The following is a 22475-nucleotide window of genomic DNA, read 5'->3' on the forward strand; positions in this document are numbered from 1 at the left end:
TTTTTTAAACCCTTTGTGCTTTGCTTGATGAGTGACACTGGCTCTGGGGAATGGAGCCAGTGTCACTCATCAAGTGAAACATAGCCAGTGAAACATTCCCATGACAAATATAGCACAGCCAAGTGTACATGGAAGTTCTCCCTCATTTTCTCCAATGATCTACCTCAGTCCTAAACTTGAAAGTCTCACTCACCAGTGAAACACTCTTCTTTACACCTGCCATCCTGTGGCCTTTGAGCAAAGGGTGTTAATGGCTGCCATATTAGTTCAATGTCCACGAGGAACTGGACCAAGACTGCTCAAATTAATAGGATTCTGGCAGCTCAGGAGAAAACTTTCAACCCTTTAAACCCAAGTTGAATTAGGATAAAAATCCCAGAAGTGAACTCCCAGTGTCTAACCTTATGCATGGCCAAGTTCCCTCTTTCAACTTTATTTTATGACAACAGCTCAAATTCAAATTAGTTGTCTCCTTTCAATATACATTAGGAGTTTCAACCTTCTTCCCCAGTAACCTAGAACTATTACCAGGTATATAGACAAAGCCAGGAAGGCAGAAACTGTTTGCTGCTCCTAACCTTCACTAAAAATTTAAAAAGGGCAATTTACATGCATTCTTTTCAGGCATCTTAAAGATAATATTTTAATGAAAAATAAAAGATAGACCACATTATTTCATGGACTCTTTAAAAAATAGATTTAATAATCTATTTCAGTCAGACATTACATACCAAGACAAGTAGATAAAAGAGGAATGGTAGCAGCAGCCACTGTAACAATTACCAGTAAAATGGTCTTGGTGGATGTTGTCAGTACAGGTTCCAAACCTGGACTCCCTCTTCAAGCCATTTCAACAATAGCCATCCTCTTGTGTCACAAAAAAGACACATTTAAAAGGCCCCCATTACAGTTTATACTGGAACATCACAATCCAACATACACCACGTATTTATTGCAAGTTGACAAATGCACCATGGTCAGATATTGATGCCACCGGTCTATAGAAGAAAATAATAAGTGAGCAAACCGATAGATGAAAGGCTTGACTGCACTATTGGGAAAGTGAGGGCAGCATGGTGGCGCAGTGGTTAGCATTGCTGCCTCACAGCACCGAGGGCCCAGGTTCAATCCCAGCTCTGGGTCACGGTCTGTGTGGAGTTTGCACATTCTCCCCGTGTTTGCGTGGGTTTCAACCCCACAACCCAAAGATGTGCAGGCTAGGTGGATTGGCCACGCTAAATTGCCCCTTAATTGGAAAAAATGAATTGGGTACTCTAAATTTATAAAACAAAACTATTGGGAAAGTGAACTGCCTGCTCCTTTTCATTAAATAACTATCTGTCTTCAGCAGACATTTTCCTTTTTCAGTTCAGTGCAAGATGCAATTGAACTGAATGAAGTAGTCAATTTCATTATGGTCTTGGTTATAAATAATTAGAAGCTGCACCTGCATCAAGTAATTTCAACTTCAAGAAAAGGTGCTTATACTGCAGAATGCACTGCCTGAAAGAGTGGTTAAAGCAGATTCAATACTGTAGTAACTTTCAAAAGGAAATTCAATATAGTCCAGGGAAGGAAAAAATTGCAGAGTTGTGGAGAAATACCAGGAGAGGGGGACTAATTGGACAGCTCTGTCAAAGAGCTGACCTGACATACAATTGGGGCTGAATAGTTTCCTCCTATGCTACATCATTCTTTTTAAAAATATACTTTTAGACAATCTTTTCAATTTTATACATAACAAAAATAACAGTAATAACAGAATCTCCTCCCCCACCCATGAAAACAAAACAGAACTCCCCCCAGCCCCCTCCCTAGCAACGACCGGTGACCAACTCTTTAAAGTACAAAATAAACAACTGCCATCTTCAATAAACCCGTCAATTGCTCCCCTCATGGTGTACTTAACCTTCTTGAGATACAAAAATTCCTTAAGATTCCCCAACTATACCAAGGCACTGGGTGGAGAAGCTGACCTCCACCCCATCAGCAGCTGCCTGCGAGCAATCAGCGAGGCAAAGATCAAGCCATCAGTCCACGCCAGTCTGCAGCTCCGATACCCCAAACATGACCCTGAGCAGACAAAGCTTCAGTTCAATTTGGAGGACTGCCGACATGGTGCCAAAGAAAGAGACCTAGAACCCCACGAGCTGAGGAGACAACCAGAGCACATGTACATGGTTGGCCGTTCCCCTCCTACATCCTCCACATCCGCAAATAACCTGCTCATCCTGGATTTTGTCCAATGGGCCCTGTGCACCATCTTCAACTGTATCAACCCTAACCTCGCACATGTCACCCGACACAGAATCTCGCACTACACTCCCTCCTCCAGCTCGAACACCAACTCCTCGTCCCATTTGGCCTTAATCCCCTCCAAGGACACTGCCTCCACCGCTATAAGCCTCCCATAGATACCCACGGTACTCCCCTCCTCTGACCCGCCAAAGACAAAACCCCCACCAGTGAGGAAGCTGGCACCACCAGGAATGTTGGAAAGTCGTGCACCTGCAAATATCAGACTCCATCCGCACCCTTACAGCCTCAGGGTACCTGCACCAACCCAGCACCTTCTCTGCGTTCGCTGCCCAATGATAATATATCAGACTGGGTAACGCCAAGTTCCTAGACTGCTGTTCCCTCTAAGTAACATCCTCCAAATCCTAGCTACTTTTTCTGCCTAAGTCAATGTCAAAATCAATCTCTCCAGTCCCCAGAAAAGAATTTTGGCAAAAAACCAGCAAGCACTTGAATAAAAGCAGAAATTGCGGCAGGAAATTATTTTTCACCAACTGAATTCTGCCAGCCAAAGACAGAGGGAAACTGTGCCAGGCTCGTAAAATTCAATTTCCGAAACCGAGTCCAATCCCAGGCCACCTGCACCTCCACATATATAAAATGGGAACCGGCAAGACAAAATGGTAAACCCCAGATTGACCCCTTCCCTCAACCGAGAAATATTCACTTTTCTCTCAATTCAACTTAAGAGACTGAAAAAGCCCCAAATCGCTTCATCAGTGTACAGCGACATCCTATTTTCAACTTCCCTCCTTACTATCCATCTCCGCCTATCTGAGATCCTCGGGGCAATGGCCAATGGCTCAATTGCCAATGCGAACATGAGGGGAGACATAGGGCACCCCTGCCTTGTTCCTCTGTGCAACTGAAAATATCCTGAGCTCACATCGTTTGTACCAACACGAGCCTAAGGTGCCTTATATAATAATCAAACTCATGCTCCAAACTTCAGACCTATCCCAAACTATTCCAACACTGCCAAAAAAAATCCCCATTCTACCCTATTAAAGGCCTTCTCAGCATCCAAAGCCACAATGACCTTGTGATCACCTCCCGACCACAGGTGACAATATCACAATCAAAAGTCGCCTCACATTGGACAAGCGCCTATCCCATCTATTCTTCCCCAATAACCTGCAGGAAGCACCCTTCCAACCTCAGCACAAACACCTTCGACAAAACCTTGGCATCCATGTTTAATAATGAAATCGGGCGGTACGACCCACACTCCACCAGGTCCTTTTCCTTCTTTAGCAGAAGTGAGATGGACGCTTGCCTCACTTGTCTCCGGAAGGGATCCCTCGGTCAACCTCAAACATCCACCAGCGACACCAATCGATCAGCACATTTTTTTTATAAATCTCCACCGGGAATCCGCCCTGCCCCGGCACTTTGTGCTACATCATTCTAATTATTTGAGAAGTACACCACAATTCGATTTTCCAAAAGGGGAAGATCAATTTTTTTCCCCCCCAAGTCTTACGATATGCTAACTAGTCTCCAGATCTGTCCTCCGACATGAACACAGTTGAGAAGGCTGGATGCTGCTGAAAGACAATCCGGATATCCTAGACTCTACCTAGCTTTAAGGTCTCTAAACGATTTAAGTGAGATAGTGAAATGTTTTGAAGAAATTTTAATATTTAAGCACCGCAAACCTACCCAGGAAGCCATCCATTACATCACAAGTCTCTTCAAATGAAAAATGTTGTTAATAGAAGGGATATTTGACTCATGATGTTTCACTCCGGGGCGGGGTGGGGGGGGGGGGGGGGGGGTGGTTAACAACTGAAATTTCTGTGCTCAAGTCAACAGGGCTCAACATCTTCAGCAGTTATTTGATACATTGCAATACAACTTTGATGTAAAAAAAGAGCTGCACCAAGATTTCAGACCATAACATGCATCTCTTGGCTACATAACTACACGTAAAAATTAACAGCAGAAAGTAGCTCACAGAAACACTGACCTGACATTGCTTTTTCTGAAGATTATTGTGCAATGCATGTGCAAGTTTTCAGGTGTCAGGCTTAATGTGTTAGTAAAACAAAAAATAAAATTCTTTAAGCATTATACATGACCTGTATTCCAGAATGTGCACAGCCCCGCTAACTACATCATTTTCATGGTTAGGTTGTAAGAGTTGTACACCACTGAAGCTAAATCTTAGCTTTAATTATATTGTTCACAATACTTACATTTCTATATAATCTAAAATGTTCTTTACAAAATCAGTTTCAAATCACAAAATGGGAGAAAGAAAACTTTCAATTTATTTGTTAGTCAAATGAGCACCTTTCACTACATCAGGACATCTCAAAGTGCGTTATAGGGAAGTCATTATTATAGGAAACACGGCAGCCAAATTGCACACAGCAAGCTCCAACAGGCACCAATGTTATTATGACTAGATAGGCCGGCCACTAGGAATAACTCCCTAGCTCGTCTTCATTTTAGCATCAACTTTTAAATCCACCTGCAAGAGCACAAGTCACTAGATTTCAACAAGAAACAATGCATGAATAGAAGTGAAAACTTGGCTGGAACTAAATCACCCTATTCTATTGATCCTATATTTTCATGATTTTTCTGCAGTTCAGCCCACTTTTAATGAGATTTTAGCCATTGTGTTATTAACTGTCTGGGCATACTTTGAGCATAGCTACCTGAAGTAAAATGGAGCAAGTACGAGACAAATCATTTGGTGCCACTGGAAGATCGTCAGACACTCAAAATGTTTCCCTCAAGCAATCACAGCATTAATTGTGACCAGGTTTAAGATCTGTCCAATGTTTTGAAACTATTAATGTGTTTCCTTTCATCTGTAATTCACAACTTTGAAGAGCATGGAAATCAGAGCTTTTGGAGTGCAATGACAATACAAATTGAAAGACAAATTCATTGGGTTGTAACGAATTGCAAAGTGGAGCAATCCATTTTCAACCACTCAGCCAGCAATAAACAATTGAGGTTCAGTGCATGAAAAACACAGCGTTGTCAATGAAGCAATATATTATTCAAAACTGCTATAGTGTATGGATTAACACAAAAAAATATTGTAAATAAATAGCTATGTTTGTACCTGGCAGCACGGTGGCATCCGAATAGATTTTATATTGCTAGTAATTGTAGAACTTAGAATGATAATACACATGAATTGAACTACTACATCTACTAAACCTGAACATGCAATAACGCTCATGTCAGTCTAGAAAAATCACCATGCTATACTGTACATACTCTATTTAACAGGGTTGCCTCATCATTGCAGCTCACTCTGGCAGGAACACAAATTAAATTCATAGATTTCCCAGATTTGTGAGCCAGTTTTTCCAACATTATGGCTCCTGTAGCTTGATACTGGAGTATTGCAAAAAACATTGTCATCACATTTGTTATTTTGACTCATTTGTAAAAGCAAAAATTCACATTAAAATTTAAAAGTTAGCTTAAAGTTTAATATTCCTAATTATGTAGTGCCATTGATTTGCACCAGCAAACAGGGATGGGCTTGGGTAGCTAAAGTTGCACTTGGCACTTCCTTAATACACAACTAAAATAAAATAATCATACTGCAATTCAATTCTAAAAACTTAACAAAGTTTGCATGGACATAGCCAAGAGTGACCAATCAAAACCTGCCACTTTCAAACAGTAAATTTTAGCATTCTTGAAAGGATGATCAGAATTAACTTATGCCTCCCGACCACGTCAACTAGAGGTGACACACCAAACAAATAGAGGAACTGTGTGTTCAAAATGTTGTATTAGGTGTGGGGTGTGTCTGTGCAGCAAAGATATATCCCTCTCTAAAAGCAGGAAAGGGTGAAGTGGGAAGATAGTCCTGGGGGGGGGGGGGAGAGAAGTTAGAGGGGATTCCGGGGGGGGGTGAAGAGTCCAGAGGGGGGGTGGAGTTTCGGCGGTCTGGTTAAGAGAAAGAGTGACCAGGAAAAAGGGGGGGGGGGCAGGGGAGACAGAAAGAGGGTCGGGGGGGGGGGGGCGGGGTGAGAGAAAAGAGATGAGAAAGAGGATCGGGGGGGGGAGCGAGAAGAGAAAGTGGGTCCAGAGGGGGAGGGGAAGTGAGGGGGGGGGGGGGGAAGTGAGGGGGGGGGGGGGGGGAGTGAGGGGGGGGGGGGGGAGAGAGTGAGGTGAGGGGGGGGGGGGGGGAGAGTGAGGTGAGGGGGGGGGGGGAGAGAGTGAGGTGGGGGGGGGGGGGGAGAGAGTGAGGTGGGGGGGGGGGGGGGGGGGGGAGTGAGGGAGTCCAGAGGAGGAGGGGAGGGAAAGGTTCCAGATATGCGTGGGGGGTGGAGAAAGGGAGGAGGTCCAGAGAGAGGGGGAGAGAAAAAGAGAGGGGCGGGGCAGGGGGGCAATACTGAGGTTGCAGTGGGGAGGGGGACAGAGTTCCCAGTAAGGGAGCAGAGGAAAGGAGGGGACAAACAGAGCATCTGTGGGGGGTTCATGGACTGATCTGATCTCTTCACACATCGTCTCTATTAAGTAGCACTACATTCCTGTATGCTTAACCCAATACCTGGGTCTAGAAAATACACAACGTAAACACATAATAATTCTTATTATATATTTACATTGTGTATTTTATGTATGCCCTATGTATTTTCTTTCCATGTATGGAATGATCTGTCTGTACACAGAACAATACTTTTCACTGTATCTCGGTAAACATGACAACAAACAAATCCAAAGAGGGTCCAGGGGGTTGGGGAGAAGCAGAGGGTCCAGGGGGTTGGGGAGAAGCAGAGGGTCCAGGGGGTCGGGGAGAAGCAGAGGGTCCAGGGGGTCGGGGAGAAGCGAAGGGTCCAGGGGGTCGGGGAGAAGCAGAGGGTCCAGGGGGTCGGGGAGAAGCAGAGGGTCCAGGGGGTCGGGGAGAAGCAGAGGGTCCAGGGGGTCGGGGAGAAGCAGAGGGTCCAGGGGGTCGGGGAGAAGCAGAGGGTCCAGGGGGTCGGGGAGAAGCAGAGGGTCCAGGGGGTCGGGGAGAAGCAGAGGGTCCAGGGGGTCGGGGAGAAGCAGAGGGTCCAAGGGGTCGGGGAGAAGCAGAGGGTCCAGGGGGTCGGGGAGAAGCAGAGGGTCCAGGGGGTCGGGGAGAAGCAGAGGGTCCAGGGGGTCGGGGAGAAGCAGAGGGTCCAGGGGGTCGGGGAGAAGCAGAGGGTCCAGGGGGTCGGGGAGAAGCAGAGGGTCCAGGGGGTCGGGGAGAAGCAGAGGGTCCAGGGAGAAGCAGAGGGTCCAGGGGGTCGGGGAGAAGCAGAGGGTCCAGGGGGTCGGGGAGAAGCAGAGGGTCCAGGGAGTCGGGGAGAAGCAGAGGGTCCAGGGGGTAGGGGAGAAGCAGAGGGTCCAGGGGGTAGGGGAGAAGCAGAGGGTCCAGGGGGTAGGGGAGAAGCAGAGGGTCCAGGGGGTAGGGGAGAAGCAGAGGGTCCAGGGGGTAGGGGAGAAGCAGAGGGTCCAGGGGGTAGGGGAGAAGCAGAGGGTCCAGGGGGTAGGGGAGAAGCAGAGGGTCCAGGGGGTAGGGGAGAAGCAGAGGGTCCAGGGGGTAGGGGAGAAGCAGAGGGTCCAGGGGGTAGGTGAGAAGCAGAGGGTCCAGGGGACAAGCAGTGTGTCCGGGGGGAGATGCAGAGTGCTTTGGGGGGGGGGGGGGGGGGGGGGAGGAGAGATGCAGAGTGCCGGGGGGGGGGGGGGGGGGGGGGGAGAGGTGCAGAGAGTGCCGGGGGGGGGAGAGAGAAAGGGAGGGAGGGAGATGCAGAGTGCCGGGGCGGGGGGTTGAAGAGATGCAGAGTGCCGGGGGGGGGGGGGGGGGGGGGGGGGAGAGATGCAGAGTGCCGGGGGGGGGGGGGAGATGCAGGGTGTCGGGGGGGAGATGCAGGGTGTCGGGGGGGGAGATGCAGGGTGTCGGGGGGGGAGATGCAGGGTGTCGGGGGGGGAGATGCAGGGTGTCGGGGGGGGAGATGCAGGGTGTCGGGGGGGGAGATGCAGGGTGTCGGGGGGGGGGGGGGAAGAGATGCAGGGTGTCGGGGGGGGAAGAGATGCAGGGTGTCAGGGGGGGGGGAGAGAGATGCAGGGTGTCGGGGGGGGGAGAGATGCAGGGTGTCGGGGGGGGGGGGAGAGATGCAGGTGTCGGGGGGGGGGGAGATGCAGGGTGTCGTGGGGGAGGGAGATGCAGGGTGTCGGGGGGGGGGGGGAGATGCAGGGTGTCGGGGGGGGGGGAGATGCAGGGTGTCGGGGGGGGGGGAAGAGATGCAGGGTGTCGGGGGGGGGGGGGAGAGATGCAGGGTGTCGGGGGGGGGGGGGGAGAGATGCAGGGTGTCGGGGTGGGGGGGGAGAGATGCAGGGTGTCGGGGGGGGGGGGGAGAGATGCAGGGTGTCGGGGGGGGGGGGAGAGATGCAGGGTGTCGGGGGGGGGGGAGAGATGCAGGGTGTCGGGGGGGGGGAGAGATGCAGGGTGTCGGGGGGGGTGGGGGGAGAGATGCAGGGTGTCGGGGGGGGGGGGGAGAGATGCAGGGTGTCGGGGGGGGGGGGGAGAGATGCAGGGTGTCGGGGGGGGGGGGAGAGATGCAGGGTGTCGGGGGGGGGGGAGATGCAGGGTGTCGGGGGGGGGGAGAGATGCAGGGTGTCGGGGGGGGGGGGAGAGATGCAGGGTGTCGGGGGGGGGGGGGGAGATGCAGGGTGTCGGGGGGGAGATGCAGGGTGTCGGGGGGGGGGGGAGATGCAGGGTGTCGGGGGGGGGGGAGATGCAGGGTGTCGGGGGGGGAGATGCAGGGTGTCGGGGGGGGGGGGGGGAGATGCAGGGTGTCGGGGGGGGGGAGAGATGCAGGGTGTCGGGGGGGGGGGAGATGCAGGGTGTCGGGGGGGGGGGGGGGGAGATGCAGGGTGTCGGGGGGGGGGGGAGATGCAGGGTGTCGGGGGGGGGGGGAGATGCAGGGTGTCGGGGGGGGGAGATGCAGGGTGTCGGGGGAGGGGAGGGGGGGGGGGAGATGCAGGGTGTCGGGGGGGGGGGGGGAGAGATGCAGGGTGTCGGGGGGGGGAGAGATGCAGGGTGTCGGGGGGGGGGGGGAGATGCAGGGTGTCGGGGGGGGGGGGAGATGCAGGGTGTCGGGGGGGGGGGGGGGGAGATGCAGGGTGTCGGGGGGGGGAGATGCAGGGTGTCGGGGGAGGGGAGGGGGGGGGGGAGATGCAGGGTGTCGGGGGGGGGGGGGAGAGATGCAGGGTGTCGGGGGGGGGGGAGAGATGCAGGGTGTCGGGGGGGGGGGGGAGATGCAGGGTGTCGGGGGGGGGGGGGAGAGATGCAGGGTGTCGGGGTGGGGGGGGAGAGATGCAGGGTGTCGGGGGGGGGGGGGAGAGATGCAGGGTGTCGGGGGGGGGGGGAGAGATGCAGGGTGTCGGGGGGGGGGGAGAGATGCAGGGTGTCGGGGGGGGGGGAGAGATGCAGGGTGTCGGGGGGGGGGGGGGGGGGAGAGATGCAGGGTGTCGGGGGGGGGGGGGGAGAGATGCAGGGTGTCGGGGGGGGGGGGGAGAGATGCAGGGTGTCGGGGGGGGGGGGGAGAGATGCAGGGTGTCGGGGGGGGGGGAGATGCAGGGTGTCGGGGGGGGGGGAGAGATGCAGGGTGTCGGGGGGGGGGGGAGAGATGCAGGGTGTCGGGGGGGGGGGGGGAGATGCAGGGTGTCGGGGGGGGAGATGCAGGGTGTCGGGGGGGGGGGGGAGATGCAGGGTGTCGGGGGGGGGGGAGATGCAGGGTGTCGGGGGGGGGAGATGCAGGGTGTCGGGGGGGGGGGGGGGGAGATGCAGGGTGTCGGGGGGGGGGAGAGATGCAGGGTGTCGGGGGGGGGGGAGATGCAGGGTGTCGGGGGGGGGGGGGAGATGCAGGGTGTCGGGGGGGGGGGGGAGATGCAGGGTGTCGGGGGGGGGGGAGATGCAGGGTGTCGGGGGGGGGAGATGCAGGGTGTCGGGGGAGGGGAGGGGGGGGGGGAGATGCAGGGTGTCGGGGGGGGGGGGGAGAGATGCAGGGTGTCGGGGGGGGGAGAGATGCAGGGTGTCGGGGGGGGGGGGGGGAGATGCAGGGTGTCGGGGGGGGGGGGAGATGCAGGGTGTCGGGGGGGGGGGGAGATGCAGGGTGTCGGGGGGGGGGAGATGCAGGGTGTCGGGGGAGGGGAGGGGGGGGGGAGATGCAGGGTGTCGGGGGGGGGGGGGAGATGCAGGGTGTCGGGGGGGGGGGGGGGGGGGAGTTGCAGGGTGCGGGGGGTCCGGGGTGATGTGTCGGGCGGTGGGGGGAGGAGTTGAAGGTGCTGCTGTTGGAGGTGCTGAAGCCCCCAGACCCCCCCAGACTGAGATGGGAGACAAACCCCCTCCCTCCACTTACCGCCTTTCATCCCTCCCAGACTCTCATTCCTTTCAGCGGGCAGACAGTCGATGTCTGCCGGCTCTCCCTCCCCTGGGCCGCTCTATTCGCCCCAGGGTGCCGCCGCCAGCCCACCCCCCTGAGTCCGCTCTTCCTGCCGGCTCCGCCGCCTCTCTCTAACTTATTAAAAGGCCGGAGCCAAATTACAACATGGCGGCCCGACCTGATCTCGCGAGATTTCCTCCCCTCCGGGCGCGACCGGCAACACTTCCGGTTCTGCCGCTCGGGCACGGTGCTGCCACCTGCAGCCTGAGTAACCGCAACTGCAGCACCAATAAGCAGTCACATTGTCATTTATCCAGATAAAACTTTACTGCAGTCTTACCTTGTCTTAATTTGCAATCTAATTTTGATTCTGGATATTTCGTTGACACAAACAGTCGATTATGTAAGCGTATAAATGGCATATAAACAAATTATGAAAATAAAGTTGAACAAATCTGAAGTGCTGCGTACAGTTTTGGTCTCTATTTAAAAATATATAATTGCTCTGGAAGCACAATGAAGGCTCACTGGACTCATTCCTGCAATGCAAAGCCTATCTTATGAAAAAGGTTGAACAAAATAGGCTTATACCCGTTGGAGTTCAGGAAAATGAGAGATAATCTCTTTGAAACATAAAGGGGCGATTTAACCACCACGTTGTGTAGCCATCTGGGATGGCCACTTCCCGATTACAAAATGGACACTTTGCAAAGATTGCAGGGAAAATGGACAATACTGAGAAAACAAGCAGGTTCAGGGTTTGTCTGTTGATTGGAGCCACAGCTCCCAGACAAGACCAAAACTGTAGGCCCATTATCATACTAATGACCCATCTCCGGGAACAAAAGAGTAACATTTGAGTAACCGATACTAAGGCAGACACCCCGGCGCCAGAGGAGACTGCAACAAAGCAGGTCAATGGCCAGCTAGGAGACGCCCAGCCATCAGGGCACCAACCCCTTTATTCGATGAAATCAATAGGAATGATCAAGAAACGGCCCAATTGATTGGGGCCAAGTTCAAGGCCAGCCCAAAAGAGCGCGAAGCCCCTTTGGGTATAAGAAGGAGCCCCCAAGATAGAATCGTTCTCTTGGACCCAGCTCTCACCAGGGAGAGACCTGTCCACCAGCTGCACCAGAAGCAAGTAAGTCCAAGATGAACGCATGCTACCAGACGGACGACCTTAGCTGTTCCCCGTCACCATTTTGACCTCAGCAACCTCAGAACCGAACAACAGCCATTGTTCCTCTAACTGAGTGGGCGCCCGAAGCTAAGTATAAGCTTTAGCAGTAGTAATAGTTTAGTCTGTAGTATTTGTGCATGAGTATATTTAACTGTGTGTGTAAATAAATAAGCATTTGACTTTGAACTAACTAACTGGTGTATCGAGTCTTTGATCAGTATTCGGTTTGAACCTTGTGGCGGTATCGAAAGATACCTGGCAACTCTAGAGCAAACGTAATTAGAATTAAGGAAGGTGACCATATTGACCGCCATATTCAGAGCCAAATAAATATAGCAACATTTAGCAACAGTTGTACCCAGCACGGATCTGTGTTTGCCGGCTAAATAGCAGGAATAACCAAAATCGAGATTACTTCTGAGAACGAGTCAGTTTGCAATCTAACCGGCCTGCTCCCAATGGCGAGTTTCAGATCTCACCCACATAGGGCGAACATATCATTAACCCTCATTTGCATGGACCTCCGGTGGCGTTTGCGAGTGGGCCGGCCGCATCGAGAAGAGCTCCCGCCGGTGGCCACTATTTGCGGCCCTTTTGGGGGTTTCCCCGATTCTTCGCTCCCCCCACGATTATTGGCGGCCTTTGGGGCCGTCCCGGGTAGCAAGCGGGGCCGGTTTGAAAACCGGCGAGGAACCTCTCTGCGGGTGTCGGGCGGCAGGTGCTGAGGCGTCGGGCCCAGCGCACGCGGAGGTCGGAGCACCGGGGGCGGAGCTAAACGGAGGCCGAGGCGGCAGGCCCAAAACTAGGGCGCGATGTAGGTGAGATGTCCCACATCGGGTGGCTCCCGCCTAGAATGTGGTGAGAAGATTGAAGTCCGGTCCCAGGGAAATTCTGGAGGAATACAAAAAAGACGCTTTTGTTGCTGATGTGGTGAGTACTGCATGTAACTGGCATGTCACCATGGGTTAATCACGCTGGAAGTCAAGGATGTTCAATTTCACCTTGAGCACCAGTGGACGCCAGGATTTAGTTCCAGTGAGATTGGGCCGTGTAGGAGGATCTGCGCAGCAGCAGTTCCTGGACAGAGAATGGCACTGATACGTGGAACAAGTAACACATTAATGGACAGACCATTTCTATGACAAAGTCCTGGGCATAGTAACACATTCTCAAGCTTATCCTCCATTTCTGTTGAGGAACCTGGGAGAGATAATACTGTGTGTTTTCTTTTGTGAAAATGAGCTGATAATACTTTGTATTGGTACCAATGTGGAACAGTGACGTATCCTTGTTGTTTAATGGTTAGTGTGATATGTGTTTGCCTGAACTCTAGAAGTGTCAGAACCATAGAGGCAACAGCCAACAATCAAACACCCAAGAGCTGGGCTTCGGCACTGGGGATATTCTCGCAACCAAAGGCTAAGTGTGTGGACTAGGGGACGCCGAATGAGCACGGTCTCCCTAATGTTCACGACAGGGATCTAGGGTCTAGAAACTCCTGCTGTGGCTGGGAGTGAGTGTGCAGAGTGAGGTTTTCTGGTACAATTGACTTGGTGGATAGCACTGTGAGAGAAGGTGGGACAGAGAAGGGTGGGCGGGGAGCTTGGGGGATTTGAGGATCCCGGGTGGAAGCCCTAACTGGTTTTTGGTGTCTCTCCTTCTCAAATTTCTTTCAAGTATAACAATATGGCTGGTTATGCCAGTCCACTGAGGCTGGTGGCAGCCCAGGTGGCTATAGAAGGCTAAAGTGTCGATGCAGACTGGAGGGGACATCCCATGTGCAGGGGGCCGCCACACAACCTGAAGACCGGCCGCCCATCAGGCCAAGGACGAACCCAGAGGGGATGCAGTGACGGCCCAAGGTGTGCATGCGTCGTTGGTCGTTCGAGGAGATGACGGACAGCATGTGCCACAGCAGGCTCTGAGACAATGCGGCAGTTCGTGGACTTGGCACCACGTGGAGGAGGAGGACACCCACTCCATGTGGCAATGAAGGTCACTGCAGCCCTGAAACTCTATGCAACCAGGTCATTCCAGGGCTTGACGAGCACTTGTGTGGCATATCACAAGCTATAGCCCACAACTGAGATCACGGATCAGACTTTATCACATTTGAGCTGGACTAGGCCCACCAAGATGCCTGGGCTGCAGGATTCTCCGCCATCGCAGGGATGCCCCAGGTCCAGGGGGTAAATGATGGCACACATGTCACCTTGTGCGCACCGAGGAAACAGAGAGTGCCCTTCATTAACTTGACGGGGTTCCACACCCTAAATTTCAATTCATGTATGACCACCATCTCTGGATCATGCTTCTCGGGCATTGTGTAAGACAGCTCCATCCTGGGACACTCGAGATTCCTGGCTTCTTCGAGGACCACCCCAGGATGTCAGGTTGGCTCTTGAGGGATAAGGTCCCTGGCTGATGACACCAGTGCGGAGACTGGAGATCGAGGCTGAGACCCAATATAACTGCTCAAAATGCGATTCTGATGCCTGAAGTGCTCTGATAGTGTACTGCAGTACACCCCCCAAAGGGTCTCCAGCTTTATGCTGGCTCTCCACAACCTGGTACAACAGAGGGGCAACATGCTGGGGGAGGAGGAGGAGCAGACCAGGAAGGGATGGAGGACAAGCCTAGGGAAGACCAGGGGAATGGAGGACAATAGACGGTAAGGGTCAGGCATGCCCGGAGGACCAGGGCAGCCCTCATCGTCACCTGATTCTTATAGGACGGGATTTTGTTCATCAGCTCACCCCCTCAGCCCCAATCTCTCCTTCCCCTCATTTCCTCTCCATCCCCTCCTTCCAATCCATTTCCCTTGTTCGCCCTCAATGTCCCTCTCCCCTCTCATTCCCTGCTCCAACTACCCTGTTGCACCCGCCAATGGTCGGAGGTTCGCAATTGTGTTTAGTAAGAAGACAGTGTTTGCAGTGGCCAGGGAGGTGCGGGACTCAGGGAGTAGGTTTGTGATAGTGAGTGGGGTTTTAACGGGGGCGCCGGTAGGGCTGATAAATGTGTACACGCCCAAATGGGATGATGGGGATTTCATGAAGAAGTTGTTGAGGTCTATCCTGGACTTAGATTCTCATCAGTTGATCATGGGGGGGAACTTTAATTGTGTGCTGGAGCCCAGAGTGGCTAGATCGAGCCCTAAGACAATGGTAATGTCGGGGATGGCAAGGGAGTCGGGGTGGTGGGAGTGGAATATGCTGGGATAGTGATCTCTGACCATGCACCACACTACTTGGATGTTAGGCTTCGGCTGGTGGGGAGCCAGATACCGAGGTGGAGGCTAGATTTGGCGTTGATGCCATACAAGGAGTTCTGTGGTAAGGTGGCACTGGCGATTAAGAACTTTGGTGATCTGAATCAAAATGGGGAGGATTCTGCACTTTTGAGCACGGAACTGGAAAGCAATAGTACTCAGGCACTGTACCCATACAGAGTTGTATGGACTTATGAAGCCGGAGGGATCATACACAGCAGAAGAAGTGGTCAAACAAGGGCACGGCGGAGGCTGTGAGAGAGACCAATATGGCCGGTGTCCAGAGCAAGGTGCCGACAGTCCAGCCTACAATGGAGCAGCTGCTACAGGCCATGCAGGATGGCTTTTTAGCTCTGAAGCGCGATAACTTGGAGCCGCTCCTGAAGTCGATTGATCGATGGAGGATGGAGGCTAGGCCAGTTACATGCTCCTCCTGTAGGATGTGGGTGGTGAGGGATACCACCGGTGTCCCCACTGACTATACCTGCGGGAAGTGCACCCAACTTCAGCTCCTCAAAGACCGTGTTAGGGAACTGGAGCTGAAGCTGGATGAACTTCGGATCATCCGGGAGGCAGAGGGGGTGATTGAGAAGAGTTACAGGGAGGTAACCACACCCAAGGTACAGGACAAGAATAGCTGGGTTACAGTCAGGGGGAAAAAAAACAAACAGGCAGACAGTGCAGGGATCCCTCGTGGCCGTTCCCCTTCAAAACAAGTATACCGTTTTGGATGCTGTTGGGGGGGGTGACCTACCGGGGGAAGGCCCTAGCGGCCAGGTCTCTGGCACTGAGTCTGGCTCTGGGGCTCAGAAGGGAAGGGGGGAGAATAGAAAAGCAATAGTTGTAGGAGATTCAATGGTTAGGGGAATAGATAGGAGATTCTGTGGTCGCGAGCGAGACTCCCGGAAGGTATGTTGCCTCCCGGGTGCCAGGGCCAGGGATGTCTCGGATCGTGTCTTCAGGATCCTTAAGGGGGAGGGGGAGCAGCCAGAAGTCGTGGTGCACATTGGTACCAACGCCATAGGTAGGAAAAGGGGTGTGGAGGTAATAAACAAGTTTAGGGAGTTAGGCTGGAAGTTGAAAGCCAGGACAGACAGAGTTGTCATCTCTGGTTTGTTGCCGGTGCCACGTGATAGCGAGGCTAGGAATAGGGAGAGAGTGCAGTTGAACACGTGGCTGCAGGAATGGTGTAGGAGGGAGGGCTTCAGGTATTTGGATAATTGGAGCGCATTCTGGGGAAGGTGGGACCTGTACAAGCAGGACGGGTTGCATCTGAACCAGAGGGGCACCAATATCCTGGGAGGGAGGTTTGCTAGTACTCTTCGGGAGGGTTTAAACTAATTTGGCAGGGGAATGGGAACCGGATTTGTAGTCCAGCAACTAAGGTAGCCGATATTCAGGACGCCAAAGCATGTAATGAGGCAGTGGGGAAGGGAACACTGACAAAGGAGAGTATTTGCAGGCACGGAGATGGGTTGAAGTGTGTATACTTCAACGCAAGAAGCATCAGGAATAAGGTGGGTGAACTTAAGGCATGGATCGGTACTTGGGACTACGATGTGGTGGCCATCACGGAAACTTGGATAGAAGAGGGGCAGAAATGGTTGTTGGAGGTCCCTGGGTATAGATGTTTCAATAAGATTAGGGAGGGTGGTAAAAGAGGTGGGGGGGTGGCATTATTAATTAGAGATAGTATAACAGCTGCAGAAAGGCAGTTCGAGGAGTATCACCCTATTCATAGATTATCATAGAATTTACAGTGCAGAAGGAGGCCATTCGGCCCATCGAGTCTGCACCGGCTCTTGGAAAGAGCACCCTACCCAAAGTCAACACCTCCACCCTATCCCCATAACCCAGTAACCCCACCCAACACTAAGGGCAATTTTGGACACTAAGGGCAATTTATCATGGTCAATCCACCTAACCTGCACATCTTTGGACTGTGGGAGGAAACCGGAGCACCCGGAGGAAACCCACGCACACACAGGGAGGACGTGCAGACTCCGCACAGACAGTGACCCAAGCCGGAATCGAACCTGGGACCCTGGAGCTGTGAAGCAATTGTGCTATTCACAAGGCTACCGTGCTGCTATTGAGGTAGTATGGGTTGAAGTCAGAAATAGGAAAGGAGCAGTCACCTTGTTAGGAGTTTTCTATAGGCCCCCCAATAGTAGCAGAGATGTGGAGGAACAGATTGGGAAACAGATTTTGGAAAGGTGCAGAAGTCATAGGGTAGTAGTCATGGGCGACTTTAACTTCCCAAATATTGAGTGGAAACTCTTTAGATCAAATAGTTTGGATGGGGTGGTGTTTGTGCAGTGTGTCCAGGAAGCTTTTCTAACACAGTATGTAGATTGTCCAACCAGAGGAGGGGCAATATTAGATTTAGTACTGGGTAATGAACCAGGGCAAGTGATAGATTTGTTAGTGGGGGAGCATTTTGGAGATAGTGACCACAATTCTGTGACTTTCACTTTAGTAATGGAGAGGGATAGGTACGTGCAACAGGGCAAGGTTTACAATTGGGGGAAGGGTAAATACGATGCTGTCAGACAAGAATTGAAGTGCATAAGTTGGGAACATAGGCTGGCAGGGAAGGACACAAGTGAAATGTGGAACTTGTTCAAGGAACAGGTGCTACGTGTCCTTGATATGTATGTCCCTGTCAGGCAGGGAAGAGATGGTCGAGTGAGGGAACCATGGTTGACAAGAGAGGTTGAATGTCTTGTTAAGAGGAAAAAGGAGACTTATGTAAGGCTGAGGAAACAAGGTTCAGACAGGGCATTGGAGGGATACAAGATAGCCAGGAGGGAACTGAAGAAAGGGATTAGGAGAGCTAAGAGAGGGCATGAACAATCTTTGGCGGGTAGGATCAAGGAAAACCCTAAGGCCTTTTACACATATGTGAGAAATATGAGAATGACTAGAGCGAGGGTAGGTCCGATCAAGGACAGTAGCGGGAGATTGTGTATTGAGTCTGAAGAGATAGGAGAGGTCTTGAATGAGTACTTTTCTTCTGTATTTACAAATGAGAGGGGTGATATTGTTGGAGAGGACAGTGTGAAACAGATTGGTAAGCTCGAGGAAATACTTGTTAGGAAGGAAGATGTGTTGGGCATTTTGAAAAACTTGAGGATAGACAAGAGCCCCGGGCCTGACGGGATATATCCAAGGATTCTATGGGAAGCAAGAGATGAAATTGCAGAGCCGTTGGCAATTATCTTTTCGTCCTCACTGTCAACAGGGGTGGTACCAGGGGATTGGAGAGTGGCGAATGTCGTGCCCCTGTTCAAAAAAGGAACTAGGGATAACCCTGGGAATTACAGGCCAGTTAGTCTTACTTCGGTGGTAGGCAAAGTAATGGAAAGGGTACTGAAGGATAGGATTTCTGAGCATCTGGAAAGACACTGCTTGATTAGGGATAGTCAGCACGGATTTGTGAGGGGTAGGTCTTGCCTTACAAATCTTATTGAATTCTTTGAGGAGGTGACCAAGCATGTGGATGAAGGTAAAGCAGTGGATGTAGTGTACATGGATTTTAGTAAGGCATTTGATAAAGTTCCCCATGGTAGGCTTCTGCACAAAGTAAGGAGGCATGGGATAGTGGGAAATTTGGCCAGTTGGATAACGAACTGGCTAACCGATAGAAGTCAGAGAGTGGTGGTGGATGGCAAATATTCAGCCTGGATCCCAGTTACCAGTGGTGTACCGCAGGGATCAGTTCTGGGTCCTCTGCTGTTTGTGATTTTCATTAATGACTTGGATGAGGGAGTTGAAGGGTGGGTCAGTAAATTTGCAGACGATACGAAGATTGGTGGAGTTATGGATAGTAAGGAGGGCTGTTGTCGGCTGCAAAGAGACATAGATAGGATGCAGAGCTGGGCTGAGAAGTGGCAGATGGAGTTTAACCCTGAAAAGTGTGAGGTTGTCCATTTTGGAAGGACAAATATGAATGCGGAATACAGGGTTAACGGTAGAGTTCTTGGCATTGTGGAGGAGCAGAGAGACCTTGGGGTCTATGTTCATACATCTTTGAAAGTTGCCACTCAAGTGGATAGAGCTGTGAAGAAGGCCTATGGTGTGCTCGCGTTCATTAACAGAGGGATTGAATTTAAGAGCCGTGAGGTGATGATGCAGCTGTACAAAACTTTGGTAAGGCCACATTTGGAGTACTGTGTACAGTTGTGATCGCCTCATTTTAGGAAGGATGTGGAAGCTCTGGAAAAGGTGCAAAGAAGATTTACCAGGATGTTGCCTGGAATGGAGAGTAGGTCTTACGATGAAAGGTTGAGGGTGCTAGGCCTTTTCTCATTAGAGCGGAGAAGGATGAGGGGCGACTTGATAGAGGTTTATAAGATGATCAGGGGAATAGATAGAGTAGACAGTCAGAGACTTTTTCCCCAGGTGGAACACATCATTACAAGGGGACATAAATTTAAGGTGAAAGGTGGAAGATATAGGAGGGATATCAGAGGTAGGTTCTTTACCCAGAGAGTAGTGGGGGCATGGAATGCACTGCCTGTGGAAGTAGTTGAGTCGGAAACATGAGGGACCTTCAAGCAGCTGTTGGATAGGTACATGGATTACGGGAAAATGATATAGTGTAGATTTATTTGTTCTTAAGGGCAGCACGGTAGCATTGTGGATAGCACAATTGCTTCACAGATCCATGGTCCCAGGTTTGATTCCGGCTTGGGTCATTGTCTGTGCGGAGTCTGCACGTCCTCCCCGTGTCTGCGTGGGTTTCCTCCGGGTGCTCCGGTTTCCTCCCACAGTCCAAAGATGTGCGGGTTAGGTGAATTGGCCAATGATAAATTGCCCTTAATGTCCAAATTGCCCTTGGTGTTGGGTGGAGGTGTTGAGTTTGGGTAGGGTGCTCTTTCCAAGAGCTGGTGCAGACTCGGGGGGCCGAATGGCCTCCTTCTGCACTGTAAATTCAATGATAATCTATGATTAATCTAGGACAAAGGTTCGGCACAACATCGTGGGCCGAAGGGCCTGTTCTGTGCTGTATTTTCTATGTTCTATGTTCTATGATTGGAAGAAAGGCTGGATGATCAGGCTGAGAAGCTCCAGAAGCTGGGGAAGACGATGGAGGAGCAGGCAGACTTTCAAATAGTGGCGGACGTGGAGATTCGGAGGCTGAGGGATCAGCAAAAAACGCTCCTGGAAAGGCTGGAGGACCTGGACAACAGATCTCGCCGGCAGAATGTAAGAATTGTTGGCCTCCCGGAGGGGACTGAGGAGCTGGATGCCGCCGCGTATGTGGAGGGTATGTTTCAGAAGCTGCTGGGGAACAAGGTGTTCTCTCGCCCGCTGGTGGTGGACAGGGCACACAGAGTGCAGGTGAGGCAGCCGCGACGAGGGGGTCCCGCACAAGCGATGGTGGTACGGTTCGACAGGTACCTGGACAAGGAGCGGGTTCTGCAATAGGCCAAGAGAACATAAAGCTGTACCTGGGACAATAGCACCCTGCGTGTTTACCAAGACCTGAGAACTGAGGTGGCCACGAGGAGGGAAGGCTACAGGCAGGTGAAGGAGATTTTGTACAAGAACAAGGTGAAATTCGGGCTGCTTTTTCCAGCACGACTGTGGGTTACGTATGAGAGTCAGCACCACTATTTCGAGGAACCCGAGGAGGCGATGGACTTTGTTAAGAAGCAAGGTCTGGTTCTGAGCTGAGGACTCTTGGACTCATGGTAGAACTTTTAAGTCTATTTTGTTTCGCTCTCGCTTTGAGCGATGCCTGCATGCTTGGATCATTTCTTTTCGTTTTTTCGACATTTTTAGGTTGATGTATTTTGGTTGCGATGTGTGTTTCTTGTTCTTTTTTGTGGTTTCCCTAAATGTTTCCTTTTTGGGGTGTCTTGTTGGTATGGATGTTTGGTAGGGGGAAATAAAAAAGAAAATAGCTAAAAAGGTGTGGTTATGATGGGGTTTCGGGGGAATCTTTTGCAATCTTTTTCAGTGTGAGGAGGGGAAGGGCTGACAGTGCCTGGTACTTCTTATCTCTATCTGTTTGATCTAAATTGCACTATTGTAGGGGACGTCTTTAACTTGTATAGAGTATGCGTTTAGGGAAGTGGTATGGATGGGCTGGGGGTAGGGGAGCCAGGGAACAATGGGTAAGAGACGCGCTGGCGCCGAAGCGGGGAGCCACCAGGCTAGCTGGGTGGGCTAGTCAACGGAAGCCAGTTGGGGGGAATCATACAATTAGACTAGAGCAGGGGTTAGGTGGTAGGATGGTGTTACTAGGGGGGGGAGGAAGTTGATCTGCTGACGAAGATGGAAACTGGACATGGCAGCAGTGAGGAGGTCATGGGTGGAGCCGGCCAGGAGGCGGGCCAGAGGAAGCACGAAGCATGGCTGGGGGGCTGGCCAAGGAAAGGGGATGGCTGATCGGCAAAGGTGTGGGGGGGGGGGGGGGGGGGGGGGAGTGCCCCCCAACCAGGCTGATCACCTGGAATGTTAGAGGGCTCAATGGGCTGGTGAAGAGGGCGCGTGTGTTCGCGCATTTGCGGGTTCTGAAGGCGGACGTAGTCATGCTGCAGGAGACGCACCTGAAAGTGGCAGATCAGGTTAGGTTGAGGAAGGGCTGGGTTAGTCAGGTCTTTCATTCGGGGCTCGACACAAAGACTAGGGGGGTCGCGATCCTGATTAATAAAAGGGTTCAATTTGAGGCAGAGGGCACAGTTGCGGATGGGGGCGGCAGATCTGTTATGGTTAGGGGTAAGCTCGAAGGGGTGAGAGTAGTCTTGGTCAGTGTGTATGCCCCTAATTGGGACGATGTGGATTTTATCAGGTGGTTGCTAGGGAAGATCCCCGAGTTGGACTCACGCAAACTGATCATGGGTGGGGACTTTAACACAGTCCTGGACCCAAGCCTGGATCGGTCGTCTTCAAAAACGTGAAGGTTGCCAGCGATGGCAAAGGAACTGAGAGGGTTCATGGAGCATTGTACTGTACTGTGCACCTTCTGCACTGTAAATTCTATGATTCTATGATTCTAAATGGGGGGAGCTGATCCGTGGAGATTTAGCCAGCCGTAGGCGAGGGAGTTTTCATACTACTCCCACGTCCATAAGGTGTATTCCTGAATTGATTTCTTTGTCATGAGTAGGGACTTGCTGTCCGGGACGGTGGGGGCAGAATATTCGGCAATTACCATATCGGACCATGCTCCGCACTGGGTAGAACTACGGATGTGTAAGGATAGCTTCCAGCGCCCACAATGGAGGCTGGAAGTTGGATTGCCAGCGGACGAGGCGGTGTGTGAGAGGCTCAGGAGATGCATGCAGAATTACCTGCAGGTAAATGATATCGGAGAAGTCTCAGC

The 22475-nt window shown here is 52.0% G+C and overlaps 1 protein-coding gene across 9 annotated transcripts in view; it reads right to left on the minus strand.

Moving 5' to 3' along the window:
* tab3 (TGF-beta activated kinase 1 (MAP3K7) binding protein 3) overlaps positions 1-10833 on the minus strand; it is a 157991-nt gene extending 147158 nt beyond the window's left edge. For 6 of the 9 annotated variants that reach the window (XM_072513974.1, XM_072513972.1, XM_072513971.1 and 3 more), the window contains exon 1: positions 10665-10833. The gene's annotated coding sequence lies outside the window, so the exon portion shown is untranslated. The remainder of the gene's footprint in view (positions 1-10664) is intronic. The other 3 variants (XM_072513975.1, XM_072513968.1, XM_072513976.1) reach the window with 3 other exon arrangements.
* Positions 10834-22475: the final 11642 nt, after the last annotated feature.

This window comes from Scyliorhinus torazame, chromosome 8 (assembly GCF_047496885.1).
Source record: "Scyliorhinus torazame isolate Kashiwa2021f chromosome 8, sScyTor2.1, whole genome shotgun sequence".
NCBI lineage: Eukaryota > Metazoa > Chordata > Chondrichthyes > Carcharhiniformes > Scyliorhinidae > Scyliorhinus > Scyliorhinus torazame.